Genomic DNA, 19,240 nt, shown 5'->3' on the forward strand with positions numbered 1-19,240 from the left:
ATTTTTCATATTGTTTGTGCTTGTATTTTAGATTTTACGGAGAAATGAAGTTTGAAAACTTGTAAGGGATTTGACCGCAAAAAAACATTCGGGGGAAAACTTTACCCCCTAGTCGCCAATCACGGTCAAATCCCTTATAAAATTTTTATTTTTTTGTCGTCATAAAATCAATATCGTGAGCAATACCATAATAAAAACTTCGAAGTATACTAAAATCATTGCTCGCAATTCGAATCTGGGGTCAAAAACTTTGTACAAAATAATTTGAAATTTTTTTCAAAATGAGGCCGTAAGTCGAATTGGTCTGTTGCGAAGTGGGTGACAGCGCAATTAAGGCTTACATGGACACTTATAAATTAGTTAACTTGATCAAGAATCCAACCTGTCACAAGTCAGACAACCCACGATTTGATACTGACAAACTGTAAAAGTCACTTTTAAAACACGACTAATGTTGAAACAGGGTTGTCTGACTTCCACGTAATGATACTGAGCATACTCGAAGGTTATTTCACCAAGAGAGCTCCCAAAATACTTACATATAGAGACTACAAAAAATTCGATATTCCGAGCTTCAGATCTGAAATTTTGAATCATCGAATACTAAACTTTAGAGACTACGGAAGTGTTGATATCTCAGTCAAAAGTCTTCTTCATAAACATGCCCCCATTAAGAGAAAGTATGTTCGTGCAAACGACGGGCCATTTATGACGAAAGAATTACGTAAGGCAATAATGCATCGTAGCAAATTGAAAAATAGATATACTAATAACAAAAATGAGGAAAATCATGAAGCACATAAACGGCAAAGGAACAAATGTCTAAAGTTATTACGTAATGCTAAAAGCAATTATTTTAGGAACCTAGACTTAAGTAATCTTACAGATAATCGCAAATTCTGGAGAGCGATCAAACCGGTCTTTACAGAGAAGATAAAAACAACATCCTCCATTACATTGGAAGAAAATGGAGAATTAATTAGTGATGACCGCAAGATTGCAGAATTATTTAACAACTACTTTATAAACATAACACAGGATCTAGGAATTTAAAAAGATATACAATCCTTGCCAAAATTGTTGGAACACTTGCGCAAAGCTGAAGCTTTTCTTGAAAAATCCCCCACTACCCCCCATTACAATGTTGTTCAATAGGGCTGTTTTGATCCTGAAGGTAAAAAAATTTTCACTGAAAACTGTATGAAAGTATTGAGAAAATAAATCAACATTGTACGGGGGGAGGGGGTCGAAATTTTTGAAGCGGCAGCGATATTTTGGTAAGGTAGTTTTAGACTTGCTTTGTTTATTTGTATGCTGCAATGGGAAGGCGTTCCAGTTATTTTTGGCAAGGATTGTAGCTCACATATCAGTTACAGATGGTATAATTGACCCAATTGATTAAGCTATTGAGAAATGTACCCTGACCCACAGCCCTTTGAATTTAGGGAAGTTAGCAGTGGGGAAATTTGGGATCAGATAAACAAACTTAATGCCAGAAAGGCCTCACCAATAGAAAGTATACCTGCTAGGATATTTAAAGAATATTCAGCATTTTCTTTGAAATTATACAAAGAACATTTAATGAGGACCTATCTAATATGACATTTCCAAAAGAACTCAAATTAGGAGACATATCATCGTTGCATAAAAAAGATGATAAATTCAGTAAGAAAAATTATAGACCAACTGCTACCTTACCGTCAGCATCAAAAAAATATGAGCGAATCATTGAATCACAAATTTCTCCCTTCGCTCATGGTTTTCTATCACCACTGCTATGTGGTTTCAGAAGGAATTATAGCACCCAACATACATTACTCAGACTCATAGAAAATTGCAAAAAAGCTCTAGATACTAAACAAACAGCCTGTGCATTATTGATGGATCTGTCTGAATCATGACCTAATGATTGCTAAACTCAATGCTTATGGTTTTAGAAGAAGCGCCTTGAATTCCACATTATCGTACCTTAGCCAGAGGAATCAAAGAGTCAAAATAAACGGCTCTTTCAGTGGATGGAAAACCACGAGTGTAGGTGTGCCACAAGGATCAGTTTTGGGACCTCTCTTGCTCAATATATACTTAAGTGACATGTTTATGTTTATATCAAATAGCCAAATATGCAATTATGCTGATGATACAACGCTATATGTCATCCACCAAGACATTAAGCAGGCTACTAAAATACTAGAACAAGACGTGCAAAAAGGCCAGCCAAAAGCTACATGCTTTAGCCCGAATCTCCAACTACATGGATGATAAAAAAGTAAAACAGACCATGCACGTCTTCATTTAATCACAATTTAGCTACTGCCCTTTAATTTGGATGTTTTGTGATCGACAGATGAACAACAGAATAAACAGAATTCATAAAAAGTCTTTGCGTCTTGCCTATGATGACTATGAATCAAGCTTTCAAACTCTTCTTGAAAAAGACAACTCGACATCTATCCATGATAAAAATCTGCAATTGCCTCTTACAGAAATATATAAAACTTTACATAATCTCAACCCAAGTTTCATGAAAGAAATCTTTACTGAAAGAAATACATGCTATAATCTTAGAAACATATCCCGAATATCGCTATCAAAACCAAAATCAAATTGTTATGGTATAGAAAGTACAACCTTTATGTGATCCAAGCTCTGGCAAGAGCTTACAAATGACATTAGAACATCTTCTAGCCTCGCAATTTTTAAGAAAAAGATTAAAACTTGGAAAGATACAAAATGCAACTGCAGACTATGCAAACCTTACGTTGCGCGGATTGGATTCTTGAAATAGTCATCGAATAATTGTATATTTTTATCTAATGAGTCATCCTTTTAATTTTGTTCATTTCCTATATCATTTTATCCATTCATTGTAATTAATTTAAGATATGTAAATGTAGTATAAATAGTATGCTTCAATTAGCTGTTATATTAGCTAAAAAAATTTGCTTCGCCTACTGTAAATAATTTTATAATAATAATAATAATAATAAAAATAATAAAATGCTCCTCGTCCTATGTTCAGGCGTTTGAACACAGCACCAATAGCCGAGATCGCATGTACGGATGTATGAGACACAAAGGTGCACGAGATGTTCAATGCATTCCATATTTTGTCTAGTAAACTCTATGCACATTTAATATTAGAAGGAATTTGTTGAGGTTTCTATTAAAAAAGGAAGGCAAGTAAAAGGGGAAGGCGTTTATTGTAAAAGTGAACTGGTACCTTAAAATACTACTCATGAGTAGCATTTAGCAGATGGGGTAGCTGATTTGCAGATGGGGTAGCTGTCGGAAGGTAAACTGAGAGACGTTTAGGTTTTGTCAAAGCTAGATTTTTATGTGCTCATAATCAGAACTTTGTAAAATCGCTCAAATTTCTTTGCAGTTTCTCCCATTGAATTACCAAAATTCCAGTCATCTAGGCTCTTGGTGTCTTCTAAGAGGTCAAAGTAAACTGTTTACAGTTAAAGTAAACTGTGTACCGTCACAGTAAACTGTTTACGGTCAAAGTAAACTGTTTACGGTTAAAGTATACTGTTTACGGTTAAAGTAAACTGTTTACGGTTAAAGTAAACTGTTTAAGGTTAAAGTAAACTGTTTACGGTTAAAGTAAACTGTTTACGGTCAGAGTAACCTGCTTACGATTCAAGTAAACTGTTTACGGTTAAAGTAAACTGTTTACGGTTAAAGTAAACTGTTTACGGTTAAAGTAAACTGTTTACGGTTAAAGTAAACTGTTTACGGTTAAAGTAAACTGTTTACGGTTAAAGTAAACTGTTTACGGTTAAAGTAAACTGTTTACGGTTAAAGTAAACTGTTTACGGTTAAAGTAAACTGTTTACGGTTAAAGTAAACTGTTTACGGTTAAAGTAAACTGTTTACGGTTAAAGTAAACTGTTTACGGTTAAAGTAAACTGTTTACGGTTAAAGTAAACTGTTTACGGTTAAAGTAAACTGTTTACGGTTAAAGTAAACTGTTTACGGTTAAAGTAAACTGTTTACGGTTAAAGTAAACTGTTTACGGTTAAAATAAACTGTTTACGGTTAAAGTAAACTGTTTACGGTTAAAGTAAACTGTTTACGGTTAAAGTAACCTGTTTACGGTCAAAGTGACGTTAAGTAAACTGTTCACGATGCTTCAAATTTGTTCACTTTGTCGAGACCTTTTTTAAAGAAATTAATTTTCGGCTGATTTATTGGGGAAAGGTGCACAAATGCTAGAGATTTTTAAATAATCAACGTCTTAGCGAGAACGCCTAAAATATATGGAATAAATGTAAAATGAACAGACAACATACACAAACCTCGTTTTGTAACATCTCGCTACATCCCTTGTTTTTTTTAATTTACCCCTTCACTGAGTACATTTGTTGGAGTCCGTAGAGCAGTCCTATTACCATGAAATTGTCATTAGTAAGTGCTTATTCTTCTACCATGTTAGCGGAAGCGGTAAAATCCATTGGATTATTGGCAAATTTACAGTCTTTGTATCATATTTAGAACATTTCCAAACATCTTTTCCTGTGTCCTACCAAATTTTTCACTACTGATACTGACTAAGGGTGCAAACCAAAACGTTCAGTGTTGGTAATTATGCTTGGAAATTTCACAATATCATCGAAGAAATGCGACGTCCCACTCAGAGTTGATATGATGAAACAAACAAAGCCAGTTGGCCTACTAGTTGCAGTATTTGAGAACAAGTGGTAGGCCACTTTGAATAGCTAATGTAACATTTGCTCCAACAGGAGTACCTTAGCTAAAAGGTCCATGTTAGCAGGTTTATAGCAATACTGTACAATACCATGCTTCCAGGACCTTACCAACTAATAGAATATGAGACTATTTTTAATTTACCCGGATTTTGCTTTTGACACCCCCCCCCCTCTCCAAATATTGAAGCGCTAGAAAACTGAAAATACCTCAGAAAGAGACCGGATAATACATAAACTATCTATTAATATGTTTTCTCTTGTGGATCATCTAATTCTAAATTTTTTAGGTCCTCATTCCAGTTACCAAGTTACCAGTTAGCACCTCTTTTGGAAGTTCAAGCCCATCCATCGCCTAGTGCCACCACTGATATTGGGTCTCGCTTAACTTTCACTAACTGACTTGAACTGAACTTTCACTAACTAAAGCGGATTTGAACTCCTTGTCTGCTGACTCGAGCTATTGATGAGCTCATTGTTTGCTGCGAAAATGTGTGCAACTCTTTTTTTTATTGTCTGTCTTGTTCCATATCCTTGCAATATGGCAGATGAACGCGTAATGAAAACTTTTAGTAATTGTAGTATTTGTATTATTGTAGTATCTGTTCTGTATCTTGATTTTGTATAATGTAGCAACACAGTTTTTGGCATCGGTTTTTCAAAAAGACTATAAGGCCATTCCAACTAACGAAATGCTTATCTATTTAGAAAGATTTTATACAAAAGTTGCTAGTTGTGAGCCAGAAGCTTTAGTGCTTTAATAAGAAGGGTGGCGCTGACAACAGGAGATGCGTCGAAAAGAGGCTATGCGTTAGTAAGAGGCTACGCGTTAGTAAGAGGCTAGGCGTTTATAAGAAGACATACAGTTTCGGGAAGGCTGAAAAGGCTAGCATGTAACTTGGCTGGGGAATTGAGTTATGGAAACTAAATTATCTATTAGGCTTGTGTGACAACGGCTGTGTCAGCCATTGCACAAAAATTGTGCAAATCAGTTTGTTATAATGATTTTTTATAAGGAGATATTTCTGGCATTTCTTTGGTTACCTTGTGTGCCCCTCGCTTATACTACAGTTTGTCAAACAATGATCTTTTTTCTTGTTTGTTTAGCAAGTCTGAAATAAAATACATCGTTTTTCTAACAATACACTTTGCATGCTGCTTGAGATAAAAAGCTTGCAAACATCTCTGGCTATTTCCTCTGATAGGACGATTTTTATCCATCCCAGTGAAACAAAAACGAACCGTCTTGCAAATACGCTCACACAAATATATCCGATAAAAGATTAGAACCGACCGAGAAACAAAGGTATTACGTTTTGCAAAATTAGCAGTAGGCTTTTGAAAATGCTTTCGCTTTTCAAAGGCATCCATAAAGTTTGCAGGATACTAGACTTGCTCCGAATCTGGTTGCGTATTGGTCAAAATACAATAACTTCTTTACACTCTGACTGGAAAAAGGCATTTTTCTAACAACAAGGAAAATTTGCCATGATTCAGACTGGCTCTGTACCTGGTCCAAACCCACAAATATTTCTAATGAAATTTTCTCTGTTTTTAAAACAGTGAATACCTTGATTTTATAGTAAATATAGGCAAATCGTAACGAGAATTTATTGGATTAATTTATTCTTTAGCAACAGATCTGGAAGGTTAAATAGATTATTTTGAGATTTCGGGAAATAACTTATGAATGGAAATTCATATACACCTCCAGGGTAATGTTAACCCTTACCCTCAAAATAAAGAACTACGTTCAAACGAAATATTTGAAAAAATTATACCCGATAATCATGAACTGTTGTCCTTCATTCGTTGTAAAAATCATGACTTAATGGAACAGATTTTTAGAGCAGGTGCTTAGAGCTCATTATGAAATAAATGAGATCGTACACGTAGACCATATTTTAGTTGGCTCTGTGCCCCCCCCCCAAATTTGCGGTATTACTGTTAAAAAGTAATCGAATTCTTTGCAAACCTAATAAACGACACACTGGCCACTAAGAAACACTTTTAAAAATTTCGAAGAATGTTGACGTAGCTGTCACTTTTTGTCAGCTGGGATTCCAAACCTAGACAGAGCGTTCCACGACAAACGTACCATGGATACCAGAACTTCAAGAAAAGTGTGGGTCGATCAGTGATAAGCGTTCCACTTATCGACGCTTTCACCGTCCTACTTTTTCAGAGAGGCTTTGGCACCGAAACGATGATCCTTTTAGAAGCAGGATACAAAGTGGCATAGCTTGATCTTTTTAACTGGGGGAGGGGTGGAGGGTCATTGGTAGTAAGGATTTACAGACGAAGACATAAATGATCCACCCCCCCCACCACCACCCTGCTAGGGGCGTCTCTGAGAAAACACGAATACAAAGGCCTCCTCTGCACAAATAGAATCCAAGTGAAAAGGCTAATATTTCTTCACGTTTTGCCTTCTGTTTACAGGACAAAGATGAAATGTTTTGAATTTTTTTAAAAATACAATATTTTGAAAAAACATCGTTTTCGTGTAGACGAGAAACCAAATAGATATAGCCAAGCACAGTTGCGGACACTTGGGGGGACGAGGGGGGGCCACCGCCCCCAATACTTTAGAGGACAATGGTCTTTTGTTTTAAAACAATGGGAAATTTGACGTCATCTTATTAAAAAAATAGGCTTGCCCCCCCCCAATATTTGACCAAGTGTCCGCCCCTGGCCAAGCACTAGAGATAAGGCCTAAGAACTAGCGATTAGGCGATGAAAATGGAACAAGTATAACCTCAAGGTTTGTTGCTAAAATATTCAAGAATAGGGTTCATCAATCTTTCACTTTTTCTTTGGAGAAAAAGGATGTGCATCATATTCCCGCTTTTCTCGGGATTTATAAGAGAAAAAGGACCGTTAATCTGTACTTTTTGAAGCCAAAGACTTCTAACGCCAAAGCATCGATTTTAATGAAGAATCATTGGTTGAGAACTGACATGATTCAGCATAGGCGCCGACTTTTATTTTTCCAAGGGGGGGGGGGGCTCAAAATTTAAATTAAAAAAAATTAAAAAAAGTAAAAAGGTAGAGAAATTCCCTGTCGCTTTAATAACGTTTAGACTAAATTTTTTACAAGGGATTTATTTAATTCAAATTATTCTTAAACATTAAATTAATTAGATAAATTTCACATTTTCGAGAATTAGAATATACATATACTTTCCTTCAGCTGTTCTGCGCTGAATTTTCAGCCCAGTGGCGGATTTCAAACGAAATCCCCAGGGGGGGTTGAGCTCCCCCATAGCAATTCTCAGGGGGGGGCTCGAGTCCCCGAGCCCCCACGTAGTCGGCGCCTATGTGATTCAACGTAAAAGAACGATTTCTGCATGAAAAGTATGAAGATATTGCGACATTTCAAGCATTACTCTTCTACAGGTAAAGATATAAAATATTTAAGATATCTTATTACTTTTGATGTAGTTTTAACATTTTATTTCCATTCGCTTGTTTTATTATAAGTCTTACCTGCTAATTCATATTGGAAATCGTATCACCGAGCTAAAAGCCGCAAAAATAAAGTACAGCATTTAATGTCAAAAGTCGTCCACAAAAAGATACCCGTGGATACAAGATCCGTCAGACTTTTAATTAAACCATGATTGATTCGAGGTAATCTAAATTTATTTTTACTCAATCCTTCTGAATTATGTCAGCTCTCGGGAAATTTACGGGAATTAATCCTAAGCTTCATTGGCTCTTATCAATGGCAAATATTCACTTTTAGTAACTTATAGAAATTGCATTTTTCATTAAGACACAATGTCAAGTTGAACTGACTAATATATCCAGTGGCGGGTTTTAAGAGGGTCAGGGAGGCCAAGGCCCCAGGCCTTGCGCTTAGTGTAGCCTAAAGGGGCCCCGGACCTCGCAGTCCCTAAAACCGCCACTGTGTAAAATCACCTGAGGTTCCATTTGTTACTTTGAAACATGACTTTTAGAAGTTAGTATTTACTTGTTATCTCTGTTGGCTAGCTAATATTCTTGCTTCTCATCCCGTTACATAATTTTCTCCCCATAACATTTCATATATTGAGCAAAGCTTGCAGTATTGCACTTTAAACTTTAGTTGAAAAAATTTTAAAGGACAGACTTTTAGTATGTAAAGACACACAAAATTCTAAGATTCCAAATTGTTTTTCAAATCATTTGAAATAAAAAGCTAAGCTAGACTTCACAGATAACCCTAAATGAACAATTGCTTTGGCTATAAATTGTATTTTATATATAATCTGGACGTGGCAGTAATCTTAAGAATTATGTTTTTTCACAATCAAACTATTACATTTTCATTCTGGTACTAAATTTATTTGCTAACTGTATTATCGTTAAGAATTACATTGTTGTAAATCTATTGCAACTCGAAAGAATACAACGATTTGACGTTTTTAAACGTAATCCTTAGTAGCACACCAACATAGATAAGAGAGGGGGGTTGAAGGTCTGGCTTGGATTATTGCACATTTGTAAAACTACAAAACGATATCAGGGAAAAATCAAAATAATTGGAAATATTTGGACAATTGATAAAATGGAATAAAATCAAATAATCACTTGTCATCGTTTAATCACACAGATCACAAGCTAAAAAAATTAGAAAGCGAATGAATAATTACAATTTTGTAGAGTGACGAGAAAACGGTTTAAATGGGAAGAAAATAATTAAAATCATAAAATAAAAATCTCAAAATAAAAAAAAACAACCAAAATGATCGCAAAACTATTTACTATTATTATTGATTACGAACGGTTTCGGGTGGGAGCTCCTTTTGTTTTAACATATTGTAAAAAAAAATTTGCAAAGTCAGAGCCTTTTCTTAAAGATAAGGGGAAAGCTTTCTCTTCAAAAATAGAACTGAACAAAATTTCTACTGTTGTGGCCTAAACGATCGGTATTTTGCAGTGACGAGAATTTGGAGCATTTCCATACCATTCCTTGTAACTAACATCATATTAATTAAACAGCTGTATTAACATAATCATTTTGGTAAAAATGGAAGAACACATTATGATCTCTATGTTATACAAGTTCGCTATTGATATAAAAGTACATTGACGACCTTATGAACAGGTAACACAGAAAGAGCTCCATGAATTTAAAACCAACCACCGGCCATCATTCGAAAGGTTATCACACATAAATCCCTTTTATCAACTTGATCTTTGAGGTTTGATACGGAACGTTTGAAACGTTTACCAGGTAACAGTCTTGAGTTTACAATAAAATACGAGGGCTGTGCTTGACCTTAAAACAAATTATTTCTCATCACAGTCAAAAGAGTTCACGTTCTTCTTTGCAAGAACAATTTCCTTAAATTTTGCAAACCTCCTTCAGAAACAATGATGATAAGGAGGGTTTTGGGCATGGTGCTTCACGTTTCTTTTATGATTTTTCCAGTAAATTTCTGAGCAGCTACGTTGAAGAAAACCCTTTAGCGACATCTATATCTTAACAATTCTATCCTAAACTTGACAGTAGGGAAGTGAATTTATGATAACAAACAATTAAAAACATTGATAAGAGCTATTTTGTCAGAAAATTCTCTGCAACGAAACATGAATTTCCAAATATTTTTCTAAATTTCTGAATATGCCTAGAGCTGCATTCTTTCTGTACGTTTCAGACATATAAATTAAATATTTACAAAGTCTTCTAGTTTAACTGAGAAACATACCTGAACGTTTCTGGAAGGAGATTCAAAGGAATCAGTCAGTAGAAAATACCAGCTGGTCTCGGTTCAGAATCAACTGACCTTGAGCTTACGACGTACGTGAAGCAAGTCATTCAACCTTGGTGTCGTGTTACGTCTTTGCTTAATTTAAATTTTTTATGCACAATAACTCCCACCTAAATACCCTCCATTTCTAATTAGCTTTTCTTTCCGTATTTATTATGTGACTGTCAATTCAGGCTGACAATTGCATCTTTGTTTACGTATCATTCGTCAATTATAACTAATTAATCCTGTACTTCCTTAAATTCTTGTCAATATTGCGGCGATCATCATTTTTTTAGTTGCTTGTAAATACTAAATACAAACCGCAATTCTGCTGATCAAAAGAGCAGAAATTGAAGCCCATCAATGCGCGCCATATCTTACAAGACATGAATATTGATTGCAGTAACTCTTTTGAAAATTATTTGTATTGCTGCTTGCTCCTATAGACAATAAAGCAAAAGACTTTTAGTTTGGCCCTTGTTGTTGCAAGCATTAGCAGCCGAAATCAGGTGGGCCGCCAAGCATATAGCTGATAGGGTACTTTCCTTTGTCATTTCTTGTTTCTATAAATAAAGGATAATTGAGCTACCAAAAACCAAGAATATCTAGCAGACGATCAAAAGGACCTTATCTGAAAATATAGATTCTGGCGCCAAAAAATACGATACGCATGGCAATACCTCTATGGAGGATTGGGTCTGCGGCTTAGGCTAGGCAATACCTAGGCCAGGCGTTTTCAATATTGCGCAACTCCTCGAATTAGCCCCCTGGGAGCTTATTTATTTTTAAAATTTTTTGATGGGGGTTATTCGAGGGTGGCTTATTCGAGGGGGGACTTTCGAGCGGTATGCGATTTGACATGACAATTCGAAAATTTACGGTATGCCAAATTATGCTAGCAAAAAACTTGGCAAAAGAAGAAAATTTTTCAACTTCAAAATGGCATCAGGGTTGCCAGATGCTTGGAATGGTTGGCGGCCAAATATTTTACACGTGACGGCCAAATTCGGCCAGCCAAACAAAATATACAAAAAGTCTTTAGGGTAATAGTGTAATCAAAATTGGCTTTGTTTGTTACAAAAGCTCCAATTTGCTTTCCATTTCAATTTTCTGTTACCTTTTTTTTGTTTCTTGTTTCTATGTTGAGTATTTTCTGTGCAAAAATTGTCGTTTTCTTCGTATTTTTGTGGCTTTCAACATGCGGCCAAAATTCGGCCAACTTTTACTTTTTCGGCCAAATCAATTTTGGACGGCCAACAACATTGAAAAACGGCTAGAATGGAGCAATTTGGCCGTCAAAACGACCAAATGGCAACCCTGAATGGCATCTGGAGAGATTTTTGAATTTGCAGGCTGGTCACAGACAGTCTCGCAATAATATTGCATGAAATTGCGATTTTTACAATTTCAAGTGGGTTTGGGTTCAACAAGGCTTGGTCTATGAACAAGGCAAGTGTAGAAGCATAACTGGCAAGTAGAATAACAATAACATGAATCAGAACGATAGGACATCGTCTGCTGAGATGAACAAGATGGCGTACAGTAGAAACCTACGCTAAAAAACTTTTTTTTGGAAGCCTGGATGGATGTCGTCGACATAATATGTTTTTTGGCAACAGTCGCTATAAAGGTTTAAAAAAGTTAAATAGGGGCAAGTTGAAATTTAAAAGGCGTTTTTTCTGCAACGTTACTCAAAGGCATTTGACACAGGTAAAGGTGGCTTACAGCCACTCGACCACGAGCGGATGACCAGTCAAATTGCGCACAGAGAAAAAGACGGGAACAATTTCCACCTTTCTGAAAATCGGTGAAATCCTTGAGCAGCGCGCAGTGGTTTCACGTGAGCAGTTTCCAATTCCTTTTTGCGCCCGTGCTCTGATCAATTTGGCCTAAGTTATTTTTGGATTCGCTGTACTTATGCATGTCAAATGCCGTTAAAAGAAGAATCATGTCTTTGGATATTTTCTAAAGCATGAACATAGACCAATAGAGATTACAACAAAAGTTATTGAAGAACCGACAAGGATAAACAAATGAAATTTAGATTGAGTAACATCTGCTATCCTAAGGACAAAATAATAAGGATAATGTGCATTCTGGTTAAGGGGAGTTAGTTACTCAAAAAAGGATTTTGCACCCTACTTAATTAACATTTGATGTTGATACTTCAAATGAGCAGGCAGTCTATATAGATGAATTATTATTTAAAAACCTTTTCCAGGTCCATCCTATTGCAGGTTCTGTTAAGGGGCTAAAAAGTTACATTGTGATGTCAGTGAGTCACAAAGACAATTTGTGGGCAATTTGTGGTTGAAAAAAGACACTTAATGGAAAACGGGTTTATAGAGAAAATGCTTCACTCCATAATATTTCAAGCAAACTTTTTGGCTGTGTACCGTCCTTATGTGCTTCTTTGATGTCACTTGGAAAAATAAAGAAGAAGGAGTTCTGTAGTTTGTGTTTCTGCAAGAAAGTGTGGGTCCCTTGACTCAGATGGGTGTATTCAATTGCTTTTGGTCGGGATTATCTTGCTTACTTCGTGTGCTGTTTCCGCGCTGTTCTCTTCTCCCGTCCCTCCCTCACCTTGATATAAAGCGTAGTGTGTTTCTTCAAACCCTTATTCATTCTATTGTATTAGGCTAAGGCCTGTTTACATCACGGGATTCATTTCAAAGTTTTTGTTATTTTTCGTCTAGGAAAGATTACGATCATGTTTTCTCTTCCCCTCTCATAGCTTAGGTATGTATGTAGGACTGGTGCATCGGCTCCATGGTGGGGAAAAGTGAGCTTTTCTTGTCCATCCCCTGCCCAGAACTTTAAGCTGCTTGTACTTGAGTCTATAAAGCTATATTAAAAGTTAGGTTTTTTGTATGGGTTAGGTAAAGCAACTTGTGCCGATGCACCAACGGCGCAACGTCGCTTCTTGCGATGAGGGAATGTAGCCCCAAGACCTGATTTCATGAGGGATCTGGCAACGTCTTCTGAGGGAGCTTTTTTATTTCAAATGATGGAATGCATTTGTTTATGTTTTTTTCCGAGTAAAAAATTAATTTGGTGTAAAATTTGCTTCTCTTCACTACAAGGCACGGGATCCTTGGATACCTAAACAGTGTGTTTGGCTCTAAAGAAATTTTCGCCACGTTGCTGCTTATAGTCTCTTGCAGGCGTGTACCCTGGGTGCCAGAGCCTCAGAGAGTCAAAGGATGAAGAACGGAGGAAGGAATCGCGAAGGAGAATGGAAAAGTAAAAGGGAGAGACGAGGCTCTCCCCTTTCCTTTTTCATTCTCCTTCACATTTCCTTTCCCCCGTTCTTCATCCTTTGACTCTCCGAGGCTCTGGCACCCAGGGTAGCAGGCGTGCAGCTTTTGCATGAATTTGGCAAGGTCTCTTTGAATTTAAATAAGCTCAAATAAGTTCTCAAAGAGATGAATAAATAGGTCAACCAAAAGCACAAAGATCTTCAACAGTTCGACCCACCCTTTCACTAAGGCTTAATTATCCAGGGTAAACTTTTTTCCCATTTTGCTTTCAGCCTGAAATTAAGCTCTTGTCTGATTCATTTCTCCTGTGAGCTGGTAAACACACTCTTTCTTATATGAATGTTAATCCAGGCCCGAAGCCTGGGGGTGGCATGGGGTGGCAATGCCACCCCTGGAGCAAGAGAACACCAGTTGTTTGCCACCCGGAGAAATTGTCTCAAATTTTTTATGCGCATTTTCGTCGTTTTCATTGGATTGTCATGACAATTTAAGTCAAGATAAATTTGGCAGAAGAAATATTGTTTACTTGGGGATTTTATTTCGAGACCCTGATACCTCTATACAAATATGCAGCGTCAATATTTCTGTTCTGGAGAATACATTCGAGGAGCTTGGTGTTTTTTCTCCAAGCAGTGTGCAAATCTTCTCTCGAATGCTAACATTTAAATTTTTTCTAACTGAATAGAAATTAAGAGGATGAAATTTTTTTAAATTCCCAATACATTTTGCAACTTTTTTGCTTCTTTGTTTCCACTAACTCTCTGCACCCCCTCCTCTCCCTACACAAAACTTCACTTTAAACTTTGCCTGTATTTGCCATCCCTACGCCAAAGGCCTGGCTACGGGCCTGTGTTAATCTCAGAAATTTTTCAACCTAGTAGCTTTCTCTGCAAATTTTGCCTTATGCGTAGTATTGAAAATATTGGATGTTTGCAAAATCATATCCGTTTCAGGGCCCATGCCACGAATTTGAAAGTGGGGAGGGGGGGGGGTAAGGCTAGAAAAAAGTAGTGGGCCAAGGCTTCTTTCCCCTTTTACTGCAGCATTAAACCTACTTGCTTTGCAAAAAGGTGGGGACAATGGCTACAGGACCCCCCCCACTTTCACAGGAAACCTGGGGCAATGGCCACAGGACTGAGTTAACAAAGCTATGAAACAAACTTTGAACTTGAATCACTTACTTTTAACTAACATATACCAGTTGTGCACCAAAGAACACCAAATTGACTGCAATAAACGCTCTATTTTACTTGTTGCTTCGTCGAGAGCTCGTCATGTTGTATTCTTGAAGTATTTTCAATTTATCCAACGCTGCAAAAAGGTCAAATAAATATTACAATAAAAACTGTGTTACTGTTTGTTCCAGAGTTTAATCAGGCAAGAAAACACGATATTCTATTTTTCACTCATCAGCCCGGTAAATACGTAAGAGACACTTCCTGGAATGTCGACGCATCTGTCACTGCAATCTTGTACCTCTCCGATGTTATTTATACAAAGCTCCCGTCAGCACCAAATCCTTTTTAAACTTTCAGCATTTGTCATACCAAACTTACTTATCATTAGGGCCCCTGTTCTTACCTACACGCTTTCAAAAAAATTTGGTTCCAGTTTCAGCTGGTGTTTTTTATTCTTTCGTATAAATTCAGCCTAACGTGTTTTTTAATTTGTTTCTTATTTTTTCAATGGAATATCCTGTGCATAAAATAATTAATGCTATTTTACTTATTGCTTTCCGTTTTTCCGTTGCTATCCTTTCATTTTTCAATTTTTGCTATCATATTATTTTCTTGTGTTTTCTTGTATTCCAGCCGGCCTTTTTTTCGTATATTGTTCTCATTTTTTGGGAGAATGTCAGCCTTACAAGGGTTGTTCTTATAAAAAGCGTGTTGCTTTTAAATTTTTTTTTCGTTTGTAATTAAATGACTGTTGAGAAGCTGTTTCGAAAATAACATCGAACTAGTTATACACACCCACCTTGGCCGCAAGAAGTTAACTTGCCGAGTAATAGATGTAATATGGGGTGTAGCAAAAGTGTTTTGCTACAAAGATTTTCCAAGTAGAAATCTGTATAAAGTGCTTTTGAATAGCTCTTTACTGCTTCGTGTGTGTTTTCTAGTAACTTATACATTTTAAACAAGCAAGATCGAATCTGGACCAAAACGTTCGAATTTGCTACGCTATAAACAGCCTTCTCAGTTGTTCGATCAGTAAAGTTATGGTTCACACTTCTCAATTTTTACATTGGTCTTATCTTATAGGTAAAGTTGACAATTACAGTTAAGAAACCATGTTTAATAGTATACAGAATAGTTCTAGCATTGTTGGGGAATATATAAATGACAAAGAAAGAAAGATCAAATACACTCATTTTTTTATAAGAAACAAAGGTCGATGCTGAGTACTCCAGGTTCTTAACGTTCTGGAAACTTCAATACTCATTGTTTCTTAAGAGTTTCTTAATTATGATGTCATGAATGATGTTATGAAATGTTCGTGTTCTTTTTATCACGTCAAGAAATTCGATTCCGTTCTGATGCTGTATTTAGATGTGGGAAGTATATGTTTATCCCTTGTGTCTTAAGTTCTAGGTCAACAGGGCAATCTTGTTCTTGGATTTTACAAAATTTCGTTGTTCTCAGTTTTATCACGATTTAATAGTTTCTTAATTTTTGCTTCGAGTACTGAAGTTTCTTAATTTTTTCTGACTGTCTAGTACTCGTTTCTTATAGCAAGTTTCTTATAAAAAAATGAGTGTAGATGCGATGACATGACAAGGGGATCTAGAGCTATGCTCCCCGAAAAGATTTAAATTGAAGATATCTTTGTTGACACAGGTGGCATCTTAGGGTGCTAATAACCGGAATATATTTTCTTTAAAGCCTGATTTTAATGAAGAAACTTATTTTCTGAATTTGTTTGGAAAGAGGCTATATAGTGCTGTATTATAGTCAGTTCCGTTTACATTACAGTTTGCAAATTTTTCCTTCGCTATCTATTATCTCCTTCGCAGTTTAGATTCGCCCTCGAATGCCTTACAGATTTAACCAAAACATTCTTTAGAAAAGTCTACAGTACTGTTAACGGTCACATAAAATTTAGGCTCAAAAATATAGACCGCATAATGTTTAAGTAGACCTAAAAATTTAGACCCTAAAATTGTTGCAGCTTTTCAAGCAGCATATGGTATGCCTACATTTTTTATATATATCCTCAAAATCTTTACAAACATACACAACTTTACCAGACGATACCATAAGGAGCATGGGAATACCAAGCACCCCTGTGACAATTTACAATCAACATATAAACGTAAATTAACAACAATTAGAAGATGCAAAACGAACGAAAAAGAATAAAAATAAACTATTTCAAGAGAGAGGGGAGCGGAAACATGCTGTTTGTATCACCAATTTGTTCAAAACGTTTAGAGGCCTGGGCATATCTTTGCGTTGCAGCGAGAATTTTCGAATTTGATTCACGTGGTATTTCTCCATGGCCATAGAGGATGATATTTAGCACATCTTCATTTGAAAGATTCATCAGACCATGAAGCAGCAATAAAGTATTTACACTGTTGAGGGAATCACATCTATCTACGTTATAATTATGGCAGAGCAGGAAATAGTGCTCCTGTTATGCCTAGAATTAGAGGCATATGTACTCTCCTCTGTTCCTATTCAACCATTGTCTATATATTAACGCTTATTAAAGCAGTATTAGGAATGCCTTTCTTGTACTGAAGCAGTGCAAGCTGCATCTAATACAAAGTTGCTGAATTTCAAGCCCCTTCGAAACAATTCTGGCCCTTGTTATTATACACTCAGAAATCTTCAACGTCGCAAAGGGGGCTCTCAAACTAAGCTAGGCTCGGAAGTATTTTCAATGACATCGTTGACATTATATGAAGGCAAGCTAATATGTCTAAGAAACAATTACTATTTGTCACGAGTTTCAGATAAACTCACTTTTTTTCTTTGTGTAAAATTGTGTTTGTGGGTCTTTTTTAGGGTACATTATGTTGATGAATTTGACATCCATTATATCTTACACGATTAAATTGTAATTTTATCGACTATCTCAGACATTGAATTGAACCTGCTACTACCAACCTTTTACTGATGCTTCGGTATTGTTTACATCCTAACACCAAGATCTGCCACTATCATTCCTTACAGTAGAAGTGAAAATGTTGATGGTTGACTGTTTAATGCTACTTGAGTTAGTTGAATTCAAATCAAATCATTCCTTTTGTTACGTGACTCATGATTGTTTACTCAGTGCTTATATTGAAAATTTTTAATAATTTTCTGCTTTGTTTAATAGCTTTGATAAATAAGGAATTTTTTAATTGTATGTAATGACAATTTAAATAACTTTCTTGTATGCAGGTCGAATTCTTACATAAAAAGGTTATTACGTTGTTGATTTTTTATGAATTGAATATTTATGGATATACCCACGCATTCAAAGTCAACCAAAAATAAAATGTTAGTAAACAAAGACAAGTTTCGTAAAAGTCAAAATATTTTACCATGAACACATCATTTTATTGAAAGTGTTGCTTATTAATGTAAATATAGCGCAAAGTTTTGATAATAGTTATAACATAGCAGCATTAATAATATTGACAATGAAAGACGTTTATAACTACATTCATATTTGAAGACATCATAATCTGTTTCAGGCAAGGGGCCGTGGAGAATATTACGGACTATGGGCGGGGGCTGAACAGATATATGTGGATTTAAACATGTAAAGGGGTCCAAAACAAGTTTTTTTGTAATGTATTAAGCAAAACTAGAAACTTATCGAGAAAGCATAAGGCTCCCAACCTCCATCCTCCCTAGTCCTGTGGCAGAGCAGTTTGAATAACATCAACAGTTTCACACTTAAGAGAAACTTTACCTATTGATCTTAAACTTTTCATCATTCATCAGCTTCCTAACATAAGACGTCAACAACTCTCCCCCACTATGAGTTAGAATGATATAAAAATTCTTAGTCTTTAATATGATGTTTCAACTTTCTTAAAAAACTATCTGGAAGACAAAATCAAACGATCGCCAATTTTTAAATAAATTAAATTCACACTTCGCCAATATACTGTAAAAAACATCACTGGAAAGAAGTTCTGTCATTTATAAAATGCAAAAGTGGGAAAACGCTTTTCTTTATCTGTCTGATCGTCAAACTTTCGCTTTTGATATTCTGCATTTAACGTTGAAAAAATGTGCAGTGTAAAAGAAACTTCCTTGTTTATGTCTTTGGTGTATTTTTGATCAAATTGGACACGGTTAGAAAATGTTATTTTTAACGATATTATTGAAGACCAGCTGTCGAAAACTGATTGAAAGGCTTCTAGTGGAAACTGCTATTACGGAAAACCGTTTTAAACAGCTTATAACCAAAACATCCTTTAGAAAAAATCCCAATGATGGTAACAGATATCCAGCCCTTTTCCCCGAAAAATGACGTTGATTTTTTTTTCCGGAAAATTTTTTTTTACAATCGTAGCTATAATTGCAGC

At 35.9% G+C, this 19,240-nt stretch overlaps 1 protein-coding gene across 6 annotated transcripts in view; it reads right to left on the minus strand.

Annotated features, from left to right (window-relative positions):
• LOC135682810 (beta-2 adrenergic receptor-like) overlaps positions 1–19,240 on the minus strand; it is a 49,656-nt gene that overhangs the window by 15,461 nt on the left and 14,955 nt on the right. For 4 of the 6 annotated variants that reach the window (XM_065197856.2, XM_065197854.2, XM_065197852.2 and 1 more), the window contains exon 2: positions 14,892–15,021. The gene's annotated coding sequence lies outside the window, so the exon portion shown is untranslated. Of the gene's footprint in view, positions 1–10,405; positions 11,131–11,171; positions 11,397–14,891; positions 15,022–17,822; positions 19,200–19,240 lie in introns of those variants that run through there. The other 2 variants (XM_065197855.2, XM_089113194.1) reach the window with 2 other exon arrangements.

This window comes from Rhopilema esculentum, chromosome 16 (assembly GCF_057945365.1).
Source record: "Rhopilema esculentum isolate cy_ngs chromosome 16, ASM5794536v1, whole genome shotgun sequence".
NCBI lineage: Eukaryota > Metazoa > Cnidaria > Scyphozoa > Rhizostomeae > Rhizostomatidae > Rhopilema > Rhopilema esculentum.